This window comes from Chiloscyllium plagiosum, unplaced genomic scaffold (assembly GCF_037043375.1).
Source record: "Chiloscyllium plagiosum isolate Xiang-an unplaced genomic scaffold, Cpla_swu_hap1 HiC_scaffold_38, whole genome shotgun sequence".
Lineage (NCBI taxonomy): Eukaryota > Metazoa > Chordata > Chondrichthyes > Orectolobiformes > Hemiscylliidae > Chiloscyllium > Chiloscyllium plagiosum.
This window is the reverse complement of record NW_028270176.1, coordinates 25604565-25618899: the sequence shown is the minus strand read 5'-3', so window position 1 is coordinate 25618899 and position 14335 is coordinate 25604565.

Here is a 14335-nt window from a genome sequence, read left to right as displayed (position 1 = left end):
TCTCTCTCCCCCCCCACCTCTCTCCCCCCCTCCCCCTCTCTCCCCCCACCTCTCTCTCCCCCCCCACCTCTCTCTCCCCCCCCCCACCTCTCTCTCTCCCCCCCCACCTCTCTCTCTCCCCCCCCACCTCTCTCTCCCCCCCCCCACCTCTCTCTCTCCCCCCCCACCTCTCTCTCTCCCCCCCCACCTCTCTCCCCCCCCTCCCCTCTCTCCCCCCCCACCTCTCTCCCCCCTCCCCCTCTCTCCCCCCCCACCTCTCTCCCCCCCTCCCCCTCTCTCCCCCCCCACCTCTCTCCCCCCCCTCCCCCTCTCTCCCCCCCACCTCTCTCTCCCCCCCCACCTCTCTCTCTCCACCCCACCTCTCTCTCTCCCCCCCACCTCTCTCTCTCCCCCCCACCTCTCTCTCTCCCCCCCACCTCTCTCTCTCCCCCCACCTCTCTCTCTCCCCCCCACCTCTCTCTCTCCCCCCCACCTCTCTCTCTCCCCCCCACCTCTCTCTCTCCCCCCCTCTCCTCTGTATCTCTCTCTCTCTCTTCCCCTCCTCTGTATCTCTCTCTCTCTTCCCCCCACTCTCTCTCTCTCTCTCTCTCCCCCCCTCCCTCTCCCTCGCTCTCTCCCTGAACCAAATCTGGAGGCAGTGGTGTGTCTGGTGGCCATTGCTGAGGAGAGGCTGCTGGGAAGCTGGACGGTCCCGAACGTGGCTAAATCCCCTGGACCGGATAGACTACACCCTGAGGGTCTGAAGGAGAGAGCTCAGGAGGTTGGAGAGGCTTCGTCCTCAGGGATGTCCATGAAGACCTTCACCTTTTACAGATACTCCGTGACGACCATACTGTCAGGATGTGTAGCGGCCTGGTACAGTAATTGGTCTGTAAGAGACTGCAGGCACATCCCAGACTGTCACAGGAGCCACCTTCCCACCCACGGGCTCCATGTACACCTCTCGCTGCTGTGAAAATGCTGCCGACATCCTCAAAGACCCCTCCCACCCCGGTAACGCTCTCCTACAACCTAATCCATCAGGAGAAGGTACACAAGCACCAACAGGTTCAGGAACCAGCTGTTATTAAACTCACAAACTGACCTCTGCTAACTTCAAATATCGCTGCCCTTGCCCTAGCACACACACTGTACCGTGAGCCCTGTCCAAATTACTGCAATCTATAAAACAAATCTTTTCATTGTACTCATGTACACGTGACGATCAGTCAAAGCAAATGATAGGTGGCTATCTTTCAGGAATCACTGCAGCCCAGGAGGGTCACCGAGGGCCTGAACGTGGCTAACGTAACACCCCTGTTTAAGAAGGGAGGGAGGCAGAAGGCATGAAATTCTCAGCCCGTTAGCCTGACCTTTGTTATTGGTGAGATTGTGGCGTCCGTTACCAGGGAGGAGATTGCGGACAGCATGGTAAAATTGGGCTGTGTCAGCACAGTATCATCAAGGGCAGCTCGTGCCTGTTTGAATTCTTTGAAGAGGTAGTGATCTACTTAGACAAAGGAGAGCCAATGGACGTCACCTATTTGGACTTCTAGAAAGCGCTACACAGGAGGCTTCTGAATAAGGCAAGGTTACAGCATTTAAAAGGCATCTGGATGGGTATGTGAATAGGAAGGGTTTGGAGGGGCGCTGGCAAATGTTCAGGGCAAGGTACTGGCCTGGGTAGAGGATTGGCTGACTGGCAGAAGGCAGAGTATGGGGATAAAGGAGTCTTTTACAGAATGGCAGTCGGTGACTAGTGGAGTTGTGCAGAGATCTGCTCATGATACACATTAATGATCTCGCTGGAGGAACCGAGGGCATCGTTGCTGAGTTTGCAGATGACACAAGGATAGGCGGAGGGACAGGTAGTGTCGAGGAAGTGGGGGGGGGCAGGGGGAGGCTGCAGAAGGACTTGGACAGACCAGGAGAGTGGGCAAAGACGTGGCAGATGGAGAACAGTGTGGGAAAGTGTGAGGTTGTGCCCTTTGCTGGGAAAAACAGAGACAAAGACTGTTTTCCAGATGGGCACGGGCTTCAGGAAACTGCAGCGCCAAGGGCTTTGGGAGCCTGAGCTCAGGATTCTCACGGAGTTAGAAAGACACAGATGTACAGACCCTTCGGTCCAACCCGTCCATGCCGGCCAGATATCCCAACCTAATCTAGTCCCACCTGCCAGCACCCGGCCCATATCCCTCCAAACCCTTCCTATTCATATACCCATCCAGATGCCTCTTAAATGCTGTAATTGTACCAGCCTCCACCACATCCTCTGGCAGCTCATTCCATACACACACCACCCTCTGCGTGAAAAAGTTGCCCCTTAGGTCTCTTTTATATCTTTCCCCTCTCACCCTAAACCTGTGCCCTCTAGTTCTGGACTCCCCCACCCCAGGGAAAAGACTTTGTCTATTTATCCTATCCATGCCCCTCATAATTTTATAAACCTCAATAAGGTCACCCCTCAGCCTCCGATGCTCCAGGGAAAACAGCTCCAGCCTATTCAGCCTCTCCCTGTAGCTCAGACCCTCCAACCCTGGCAACATCCTTGTAAATCTTTTCTGAACCCTTTCAAGTTTCACAACATCTTTCCGATAGGAAGGAGACCAGAATTGCACGCAATATTCCAACAGTGGCCTAACCAATGTCCTGTACAGCCACAATATGACCTCCCAACTCCTGTACTCAATACTCTGACCAATAAAGGAAAGCATACCAAACGCCTTCTTCACTATCCTATCTACCTGCGACTCCACTTTCGAGGAGCTATGAACCTGCACTCCAAGGTCTCTTTGTCCAGCAACACGCCCTAGGACCTTACCATTAAGTGTATAAGTCCTGCTAAGATTTGCTTTCCCAAAATGCAGCACCTCGCATTTATCTGAATTAAACTCCACCTGCCACTTCTCAGCCCATTGGCCCATCTGGTCCAGATCCTGTTGTAATCTGAGGTAACCCTCTTCGCTGTCCACTACACCTCCAATTTTGGGGTCATCTACAAACCTACCTTCTATGTGCACATCCAAATCATTTATATGAATGACGGTAAGATGACATTTGGAATACTGTGAACAGTTTGGAAAGATATGTTGGCCTTGGAAGGAGCAGAAATGGGGGTTGAGAAACAGACCAGCCATGATGGAGTGGTGGGGGAGTGGGGAAAGAGAGAGAAAAAGATAGAGAGAGAGAGAGAAAAAGAAAGAGATAAGCAGAGAGAGAGATAGAGGCAGAGAGAGAGAGAGATAGGCAGAAAGAGAGATAGAGAGAGAGGGAGAGATAGAGATAGACACAGAGAGAGAGAGAGAGAGAGAGACAGAGAAAATGAGGGGGGAGAGAGGCAGAGGGTGAGCTGATCTCTCTCTCTATCTCTCCCCCTCCCTCCCTCTGCCTCCTTCTTTCTCTCTCTCTCTCTCTCTGCCTGTCATTCTTGTTCACTCTGTCTCTCTTCCTCCTATGTGATCTTTCCCTTCTCCTCTACAATCTTATTCAAATGTGTCCTTTTTTGCTGTGTGGCCAAATGTGGTCTCTCTCTCTTTCTCTGGATGGGTTTTATCGCTTTCAGATCTGCTCTTGCTGCATGTGTTGTCTGTCAGTGTGTATGTTTGTGTGTGTCTGTCTGTGTCTCAATGTGTGGATTTGTGTGTGTGTCTCTCTCCCTGTCTATCTGTCTACCTTCCTCTCTCTACTTTCGGGGGGCGGGGTGTTCATACAGATATTACCCTCGTCCTCTTCCCCCCCCCCCGCATCCTCTGTTCCCAGGTACCCACCTCTGCGTGGGTCTGTCTCTCTCTCTCTCTATCACAGGGAGTGTTTTATTGCGGACACATCACCCTCTTCCTCTCCCCACTCTCTGTCCATGGATGTACCTCTGTGAGTGTGTATGTGTCTTTGTCTCTGTGTGTGGGTCTGTGTCCCTCTCCCTGGCCGTGGGGATGCTGAATGCAGACAGATCTCCCTGTCCCGTGTATGTGTGTGTGTGTGTGTCTGTGTGTGTCTGTGTGGGTCTGTGTCCCTCTCCCTGGCCGTGGGGATGCTGAATGCAGACAGATCTCCCTCTCCCCTCTGTCTGTGTGTGTGTGTGTGTGTGTGTGTGTGTCTGTGTGTGTGTGTGTGTCTGTGTCCCTCTCCCTGGCCGTGGGGATGCTGAATGCACACAGATCTCCCTGTCCCGTGTATGTGTGTGTGTGTCTGTGGGTCTGTGTCCCTCTCCCTGGCCGTGGGGATGCTGAATGCAGACAGATCTCCCTCTCCCCTCTGTCTGTGTGTGTGTGTCTGTGTGTGTGTGTGTGTGTGTGTCTGTGTCCCTCTCCCTGGCCATGGGGATGCTGAATGCAGACAGATCTCCCTCTCCCCTCTGTCTCTGTGCGTGGGTCTGCGTCCCCCTCCCTGGCCCTGGGGCTGATGAGTGCAGACAGATCTCCCTCTCCCCCCTGTCTGTGTGTGTGTGTGTGTGTGGGTCTGTGTCCCCCTCCCTGGCCCTGGGGCTGATGAATGCAGACAGATCTCCCTCTCCCCCGTGTCTGTGTGTGTGTGTGTGTGGGTCTGTGTCCCTCTCCCTGGCCCTGGGGCTGATGAATGCAGACAGATCTCCCTCTCCCCCCTGTCTGTGTGTGTGTGTGTGTGTGTGTGTGTGTGTGTGTGGGTCTGTGTCCCCCTCCCTGGCCCTGGGGCTGATGAATGCAGACAGATCTCCCTCTCCCCCCTGTCTGTGTGTGTGTGTGTGTGTGTGTGTGTCCCTCTCCCTGGCCCTGGGGCTGATGAATGCAGACAGATCTCCCTCTCTCCCCTGTGTGTGTGTGTGTGTGTGTGTGTGTGAGTGTGTGTGTGTGGGTCCGTGTCCCCCTCCCTGGCCCTGGGGCTGATGAATGCAGACAGATCTCCCTCTCCCCCCTGTCTGTGTGTGTGTGTGTGTGTGTGTGGGTCTGTGTCCCCCTCCCTGGCCCTGGGGCTGATGAATGCAGACAGATCTCCCTCTCCCCCCTGTCTGTGTGTGTGTGTGTGTGGGTCTGTGTCCCTCTCCCTGGCCCTGGGGCTGATGAATGCAGACAGATCTCCCTCTCCCCCCTGTCTGTGTGTGTGTGTGTGTGTGTGTGTGTGTGTGTGTGTGTGTGGGTCTGTGTCCCCCTCCCTGGCCCTGGGGCTGATGAATGCAGACAGATCTCCCTCTCCCCCCTGTCTGTGTGTGTGTGTGTGTGTGTGTGTCCCTCTCCCTGGCCCTGGGGCTGATGAATGCAGACAGATCTCCCTCTCTCCCCTGTGTGTGTGTGTGTGTGTGTGTGTGTGAGTGTGTGTGTGTGGGTCCGTGTCCCCCTCCCTGGCCCTGGGGCTGATGAATGCAGACAGATCTCCCTCTCCCCCCTGTCTGTGTGTGTGTGTGTGTGTGTGTGTGTGTGTCCCTCTCCCTGGCCCTGGGGCTGATGAATGCATGACAGATCTCCCTCTCCCCCCTGTCTGTGTCTGTGTGTGTGTGTGTGTGTGTGTGTGGGTCTGTGTCCCCCTCCCTGGCCCTGGGGCTGATGAATGCAGACAGATCTCCCTCTCCCCCCTGTGTGTGTGTGTGTGTGTGTGTGTGTGTGTCTGTGTCCCCCTCCCTGGCCCTGGGGCTGATGAATGCAGACAGATCTCCCTCTCCCCCATGTCTGTGTGTGTGTGTGTGGGTCTGTGTCCCTCTCCCTGGCCCTGGGGCTGATGAATGCAGACAGATCTCCCTCTCCCCCCTGTGTGTGTGTGTGTGTGTGTGTGAGTGTGTGTGTGTGGGTCCGTGTCCCTCTCCCTGGCCCTGGGGCTGATGAATGCAGACAGATCTCCCTCTCTCCCCTGTGTGTGTGTGTGTGTGTGAGTGTGTGTGTGTGGGTCCGTGTCCCTCTCCCTGGCCCTGGGGCTGATGAATGCAGACAGATCTCCCTCTCCCCCCTGTCTGTGTGTGTGTGGGTCTGTGTCCCCCTCCCTGGCCCTGGGGCTGATGAATGCAGACAGATCTCCCTCTCCCCCCCTGTCTGTGTGTGTGTGTGTGTGTGTGGGTCTGTGTCCCCCTCCCTGGCCCTGGGGCTGATGAATGCAGACAGATCTCCCTCTCCCCCCTGTCTGTGTGTGTGTGTGTGTGGGTCTGTGTCCCCCTCCCTGGCCCTGGGGCTGATGAATGCAGACAGATCTCCCTCTCCCCCCTGTCTGTGTGTGTGTGTGTGTGGGTCTGTGTCCCCCTCCCTGGCCCTGGGGCTGATGAATGCAGACAGATCTCCCTCTCCCAGCCCCAGCCCCAGTACCTACCTGGTATCCAGAGCCTGGTCTAGGATATCCATGTGGGGCACAGGGACCTGCAGCCTCTGCCTCTGTTGCTGCTGGAGCTGAACTTAGTGAGATTCGAATTTGGAAGGAGATTTGATCACGGGGCCAAACAACAGGGTCATGTGAGAGCCCCAAATGGACACGTGAGAGGATCCAGGGACGGGTCCTGCACTCCTACCTTCCCCCCACAGGCCCCAGGCTCCAACACACAGACACAGAGAGTGGGGAGAGAGGGGGGGGGAGGCAGGGCACAGCAAGAGGCAGGGACTAGGCCCAGGGCCTGGGCAGGCTGCAAGACCAGGAGCAGACTCTCCTGAGCTGGGAATGTGCTCCCCTCACACTCCCAATCCCTTATTACTCCATTGTTACTCCCCTGCAAGACCAGGAGCAGACTCTCCTGAGCTGGGAATGTGCTCCCCTAACACTCCCAATCCCTTATTACTCCATTGTTACTCCCTGCAAGACCAGGAGCAGACTCTCCTGAGCTGGGAATGTGCTCCCCTCACACTCCCAATCCCTTATTACTCCATTGTTACTCCCTGCAAGACCAGGAGCAGACTCTCCTGCGCTGGGAATGTGCTCCCCTAACACTCACAATCCCTTATTACTCCATTGTTACTCCCCTGCAAGACCAGGAGCAGACTCTCCTGAGCTGGGAATGTGCTCCCCTAACACTCCCAATCCCTTATTACTCCATTGTTACTCCCCTGCAAGACCAGGAGCAGACTCTCCTGCACTGGGAATGTGCTCCCCTAACACTCCCAATCCCTTATTACTCCATTGTTACTCCCCTGCAAGACCAGGAGCAGACTCTCCTGCGCTGGGAATGTGCTCCCCTCACACTCCCAATCCCTTATTACTCCATTGTTACTCTCTGCAAGACCAGGAGCAGACTCTCCTGAGCTGGGAATGTGCTCCCCTAACACTCCCAATCCCTTATTACTCCATTGTTACTCCCTGCAAGACCAGGAGCAGACTCTCCTGAGCTGGGAATGTGCTCCCCTAACACTCCCAATCCCTTATTACTCCATTGTTACTCTCTGCAAGACCAGGAGCAGACTCTCCTGAGCTGGGAATGTGCTCCCCTAACACTCCCAATCCCTTATTACTCCATTGTTACTCCCAGCAAGACCAGGAGCAGACTCTCCTGAGCTGGGAATGTGCTCCCCTAACACTCCCAATCCCTTATTACTCCATTGTTACTCCCTGCAAGACCAGGAGCAGACTCTCCTGCGCTGGGAATGTGCTCCCCTAACACTCCCAATCCCTTATTACCCCATTGTTACTCCCTGCAAGACCAGGAGCAGACTCTCCTGCACTGGGAATGTGCTCCCCTAACACTCCCAATCCCTTATTACTCCATTGTCACTCTCTGCAAGACCAGGAGCAGACTCTCCTGAGCTGGGAATGTGCTCCCCTAACACTCCCAATCCCTTATTACTCCATTGTTACTCCCTGCAAGACCAGGAGCAGACTCTCCTGCACTGGGAATGTGCTCCCCTCACACTCCCAATCCCTTATTACCCCATTGTTACTCTCTGCAAGACCAGGAGCAGACTCTCCTGAGCTGGGAATGTGCTCCCCTAACACTCCCAATCCCTCATTACTCCATTGTTACTCTCTGCAAGACCAGGAGCAGACTCTCCTGCGCTGGGAATGTGCTCCCCTAACACTCCCAATCCCTTATTACTCCATTGTTACTCCCTGCAAGACCAGGAGCAGACTCTCCTGCGCTGGGAATGAGCTCCCCTAACACTCCCAATCCCTTATTACTCCATTGTTACTCCCTGCAAGACCAGGAGCAGACTCTCCTGCACTGGGAATGTGCTCCCCTAACACTCTCAATCCCTTATAACTCCATTGTTACTCTCTGCAAGACCAGGAGCAGACTCTCCTGCACTGGGAATGTGCTCCCCTAACACTCCCAATCCCTTATTACTCCATTGTTACTCCCTGCAAGACCAGGAGCAGACTCTCCTGCACTGGGAATGTGCTCCCCTAACACTCCCAATCCCTTATTACTCCATTGTTACTCCCTGCAAGACCAGGAGCAGACTCTCCTGCGCTGGGAATGTGCTTCCCTAACACTCCCAATCCCTTATTACTCCATTGTTACTCCCTGCAAGACCAGGAGCAGACTCTCCTGAGCTGGGAATGTGCTCCCCTAACACTCCCAATCCCTTATTACTCCATTGTTACTCCCTGCAAGACCAGGAGCAGACGCTCCTGCACTGGGAATGTGCTCCCCTAACACTCCCAATCCCTTATTACTCCATTGTTACTCCCTGCAAGACCAGGAGCAGACTCTCCTGCGCTGGGAATGTGCTCCCCTAACACTCCCAATCCCTTATTACACCATTGTTACTCTCTGCAAGACCAGGAGCAGACTCTCCTGCACCGGGAATGTGCTCCCCTAACACTCCCAATCCCTTATTACTACATTGTTACTCCTTGCAAGACCAGGAGCAGACTCTCCTGCGCTGGGAATGTGCTCCCCTAACACTCCCATTCCCTTATTACTCCATTGTTACTCTCTGCAAGACCAGGAGAGGACTCTTCTGCGCTGGGAATGTGCTCCCCTAACACTCCCAATCCCTTATTACTCCATTGTTACTCCCTGCAAGACCAGGAGCAGACTCTCCTGCACTGGGACTGTGCTCCCCTAACACTCCCAATCCCTTATTACTCCATTGTTACTCTCGGCAAGACCAGGAGCAGACTCTCCTGCGCTGGGAATGTGCTCCCCTAACACTCCCAATCCCTTATTACTCCATTGTTACTCTCTGCAAGACCAGGAGCAGACTCTCCTGCACTGGGAATGTGCTCCTCTAACACTCCCAATCCTTTATTACTCCATTGTTATTCTCTGCAAGACCAGGAGCAGACTCTCCTGCGCTGGGAATGTGCTCCCCTAACACTCCCAATCACTTATTACTCCATTGTTACTCCCTGCAAGACCAGGAGCAGACTCTCCTGCACTGGGAATGTGCTCCCCTAACACTCCCAATCCATTATTACTCCATTGTTACTCCCTGCAAGACCAGGACCAGACTCTCCTGCGCTGGGAATGTGCTCCCCTAACACTCCCAATCACTTATTACTCCATTGTTACTCCCTGCAAGACCAGGAGCAGACTCTCCTGCACAGGGAATGTGCTCCACTAACACTCCCAATCCCTTATTACTCCATTGTTACTCTCTGAAAGACCAGGAGCAGACTCTCCTGCACTGGGAATGTGCTCCCCTAACACTACCAATCCCTTATTACTCCATTGTTACTCCCTGCAAGACCAGGAGCAGACTCTCCTGCGCTGGGAATGTGCTCCCCTTACACTCCCAATCCCTTATTACTCCATTGTTACTCCCTGCAAGACCAGGAGCAGACTCTCCTGCGCTGGGAATGTGCTCCCCTAACACTCCCAATCCCTTATTACTCCATTGTTACTTCCTGCAAGACCAGGAGAAGACTCTCCTGCGCTGGGAATGTGCTCCCCTAACACTCCCAATCCCTTATTACTCCATTGTTACTCTCTGCAAGACCAGAAGCAGACTCTGCCGCGCTGGGAATGTGCTCCCCTAACACTCCCAATCCCTTATTACTCCATTGTTACTCTCAGCAAGACCAGGAGCACACTCTCCTGCACTGGGTATGTGCTCCCCTAACACTCCCAATCCCTTATTACTCCATTGTTACTTCCTGCAAGACCAGGAGCAGAGTCTCCTGCACTGGGAATGTGCTCCCCTAACACTCCCAATCCCTTATTACTCCATTGTTACTCTCTGCAAGACCAGGAGCAGACTCTCCTGCGCTGGGAATGTGCTCCCCTAACACTCCCAATCCCTTATTACTCCATTGTTACTTCCTGCAAGACCAGGAGCAGAGTCTCCTGCACTGGGAATGTGCTCCCCTAACACTCCCAATCCCTTATTACTCCATTGCTACTCTCTGCAAGACCAGGAGCAGACTCTCCTGCGCTGGGAATGTGCTCCCCTCACACTCCCAATCCCTTATTACTCCATTGTTACTCTCTGCAAGACCAGGAGCAGAATCTCCTGCGCTGGGAATGTGCTCCCCTAACACTCCCAATCCCTTATTACTCCATTATTACTCTCTGCAAGACCAGGAGCAGACTCTCCTGCGCTGGGAATGTGCTCCCCTAACACTCCCAATCCCTTATTACTCCATTGTTACTCCCTGCAAGACCAGGAGCAGACTCTCCTGCACTAGGAATGTGCTCCCCTAACACTCCCAATCCCTTATTACCCCATTGTTATTCTCTGCAAGACCAGGAGCAGATTCTCTTGCGTTGGGAATGTGCTCCCCTAACACTCCCAATCCCTTATTACTCCATTGTTACTCTCTGCAAGACCAGGAGCAGACTCTCCTGCGCTGGGAATGTGCTCCCCTAACACTCCCAATCCCTTATTACTCCATTGTTACTCTCTGCAAGACCAGGAGCAGACTCTCCTACTCTGGGAATGTGCTCCCCTAACACTCCCAATCCCTTATTACTCCATTGTTACTCTCTGCAAGACCAGGAGCAGAGTCTCCTGTGCTGGGAATGTGCTCCCCTAACACTCCCAATCCCTTATTACTCCATTATTACTCTCAGCAAGACCAGGAGCAGACTCTCCTGCACTGGGAATGTGCTCCCCTAACACTCCCAATCCCTTATTACTCCATTGTTACTCTCTGCAAGACCAGGAGCAGACTCTCCTGTGCTGGGAATGTGCTCCCCTAACACTCCCAATCCCTTATTACTCCATTGTTACTCTCTGCAAGACCAGGGGCAGACTCTCCTATGCTGGGAATGTGCTCCCCTAACACTCCCAATCCCTTATTACTCCATTGTTACTCTCTGCAAGACCAGGAGCAGACTCTCCTGCGCTGGGAATGTGCTCCCCTAACACTCACAATCCCTTATTACTCCATTGTTATTCTCTGCAAAACCAGGAGCAGACTCTCCTGCGCTGGGAATGTGCTCCCCTAACACTCCCAATCCCTTATTACTCCATTGTTACTCTCTGCAAGACCAGGAGAGGACTCTTCTGCGCTGGGAATGTGCTCCCCTAACACTCCCAATCCCTTATTACTCCATTGTTACTCTCTGCAAGACCAGGAGCAGACTCTCCTGCGCTGGGAATGTGCTCCCCTAACACTCCCAATCCCTTATTACTCCATTGTTACTCTCTGCAAGACCAGGAGCAGACTCTCCTGCGCTGGGAATGTGCTCCCCTAACACTCCCAATCCCTTATTACTCCATTGTTATTCACTGCAAGACCAGGAGCAGGCTCTCCTGCGCTGGGAATGTGCTCCCCTAACACTCCCAATCCCTTATTACTCCATTGTTACTCGCTGCAAGACCAGGGGCAGACTCTCCTGCGGTGGAATGTGCTCCAATAACACTCCCAATCCCTTAATACTCCATTGTTACTCTCTGCAAGACCAGGAGCAGATTCTCCTGCACTGGGAATGTGCACCCATAACACTCCCAATCCCTTATTACTCCATTGTTATTCACTGCAAGACCAGGAGCAGGCTCTCCTGCGCTGGGAATGTGCTCCCCTAACACTCCCAATCCCTTATTACTCCCTTGTTACTCTCTGCAAGACCAGGAGCAGACTCTCCTGCGCTGGGAATGTGCTCCAATAACACTCCCAATCCCTTAATACTCCATTGTTACTCTCTGCAAGACCAGGAGCAGATTCTCCTGCACTGGGAATGTGCACCCATAACACTCGCAATCACTTATTACTCCATTGTTACTCCCTGCAACTCCAGGAACAGACTCTCCTGCACTGGGAATGTGCTCCCCTAACACTCCCAATCCCTTATTACTCCATTGTTACTCTCTGCAAGACCAGGAGCAGACTCTCCTGCACTAGGAATGTGCTCCCCTCACACTCCCAATCCCTTATTACTCCATTGTTACTCTCTGCAAGACCAGGAACAGACTCTCGTACACTGGGAACGTGCTCCCCTAACACTCCCAATCCCTGATTACTCCATTGTTACTCTCTGCAAGACCAGGAGCGGACTATGCTACGCTGGGAATGTGCTCCCCCAACACACCCAATCCCTTATTACTCCATTGTTACTCTCTGCAAGACCAGGAGCAGACTCTCCTGCGCTGGGAATGTGCTCCCCTCACACTCCCAATCCCTTATTACTCCATTGTTACTCTCTGCAAGACCAGGAGCAGACTCTCCTGCGCTGGGAATGTGCTCCCCTTACACTCCCAATCCCTTATTACTCCATTGTTACTCTCTGCAAGACCAGGAGCAGACTCTCCTGCGCTGGGAATGTGCTCCCCTAACACTCCCACTCCCTTATTACTCCATTGTTACTCTCTGCAAGACCAGGGGCAGACTCTCCTATGCTGGGAATGTGCTCCACTAACACTCCCAATACCTTATTACTCCATTGTTACTCTCTACAAGACCAGGAGCAGACTCTCCTGCACTGGGAATGTGCTCCCCTAACAGTGCCAATCCCTTATTACTCCACTGTTACTCTCTACAAGACCAGGAGAAGACTCTCCTACACTGGGAATGGGCCCCCCCAAAAAATCCCAATCGCTCATTACTCCATTATTACTCTCTACAAGACCAGGAGCAGACTCTCCTACACTGGGAATGTGCTCCCCTTACACTCACAATCGCTCATTACTCCAATATTACTCTCTACAAGACCAGGAGCAGAATCTCCTACACTGGGAATGTGCCCCCCCAAAATTCCCAATCACTCATTACTCCAATATTACTCTCTACAAGACCAGGAGCAGACTCTCCTACACTGGGAATGTGCTCCCCTAACACTCCCAATCGCGTATTAATCCAATATTACTCTCTACAAGACCAGGAGCAGACTCCCCTGCACTGGGAATGTGCTCCCCTAACACTGCCAATCGCTTATTACTCCATTGTTACTCTCTGCAAGACCAGGAGCAGACTCTCCTACTCTGGGAATGTGCTCCCCTAACACTCCCAATCGCTTATTACTCCATTGTTACTCTCTACAAGACCAGGAGCAGACTCTCCTACTCTGGGAATGTGCTCCCCTAACACTCCCAATCGCTTATTACTCCATTGTTACTCTCTGCAAGACCAGGAGCAGACTCCTGCACTGGGAATGTGCTCCCCTAACACTCCCAATCCCTTATTACTCCATTATTATTCTCTACAAGACCGGGAGCAGACTCTCAGTTCCCAGAACTGTGCTCTCCTAACACTCCCAATCACTCGTTACTCCATTATTACACACTACAAGACCAGGATCAGACTCTCAGTCCCCAGGAATGTGCTCCCCTAATGCTCCCATTTACTTATTACTCCATTATTACTCTCTACAACACCAGGAACAGACTCTCCTACACTGGGAATGTGCTCCCCTAACACTCCCAATCCCTTATTACTCTGTTATTACTCTCTACAAGACCAGAAGCAGTCTCCAGGAATGTGCTCTCCTATCACTCCCAAATGCTTATTACTCCATTATTATTCTCTACAAGACCGGGAGCAGACTCTCAGTCCCCAGAACTGTGCTCTTCTAACACTCGCAAACACTCTTTACTCCATCATTACTCTCTACAAGACCAGGAGTAGACTCTCAATCCGCAGAGATGTGCTCCCCTGACACCCCCAATCACTCGTTACTTCATTATTACTCTCTACAAAACGAGGAGCAGACTCTCAGTCCCCAGGGATGTGCTCCCCTAACACCCCCAATCACTTGTTACTTCATTATTACTCTCTACAAAACCAGGAACAGACTCACAGTCTGCTGGGATGTGCTCCCCTAACACTCCCAATCACTTATTACTTCATTATTACTCTCTACAAGACCAGGAGCAGACTCTCAGTCCCCAGGGATGTGCTCCCCTAACACTCCCAATCATTCATTACTTCATTATTACTCTCTACAAGACCAGGAGCAGCCTCTCAGTCCCCAGAACTGTGCTCTCCTAACACTCCCAAACACTCGTTACTCCATTATTACTCTCTACAAGACCAGGAGCAGCCTCTCAGTCCCCAGAACTGTGCTCTCCTAACACTCCCAAACACTCGTTAC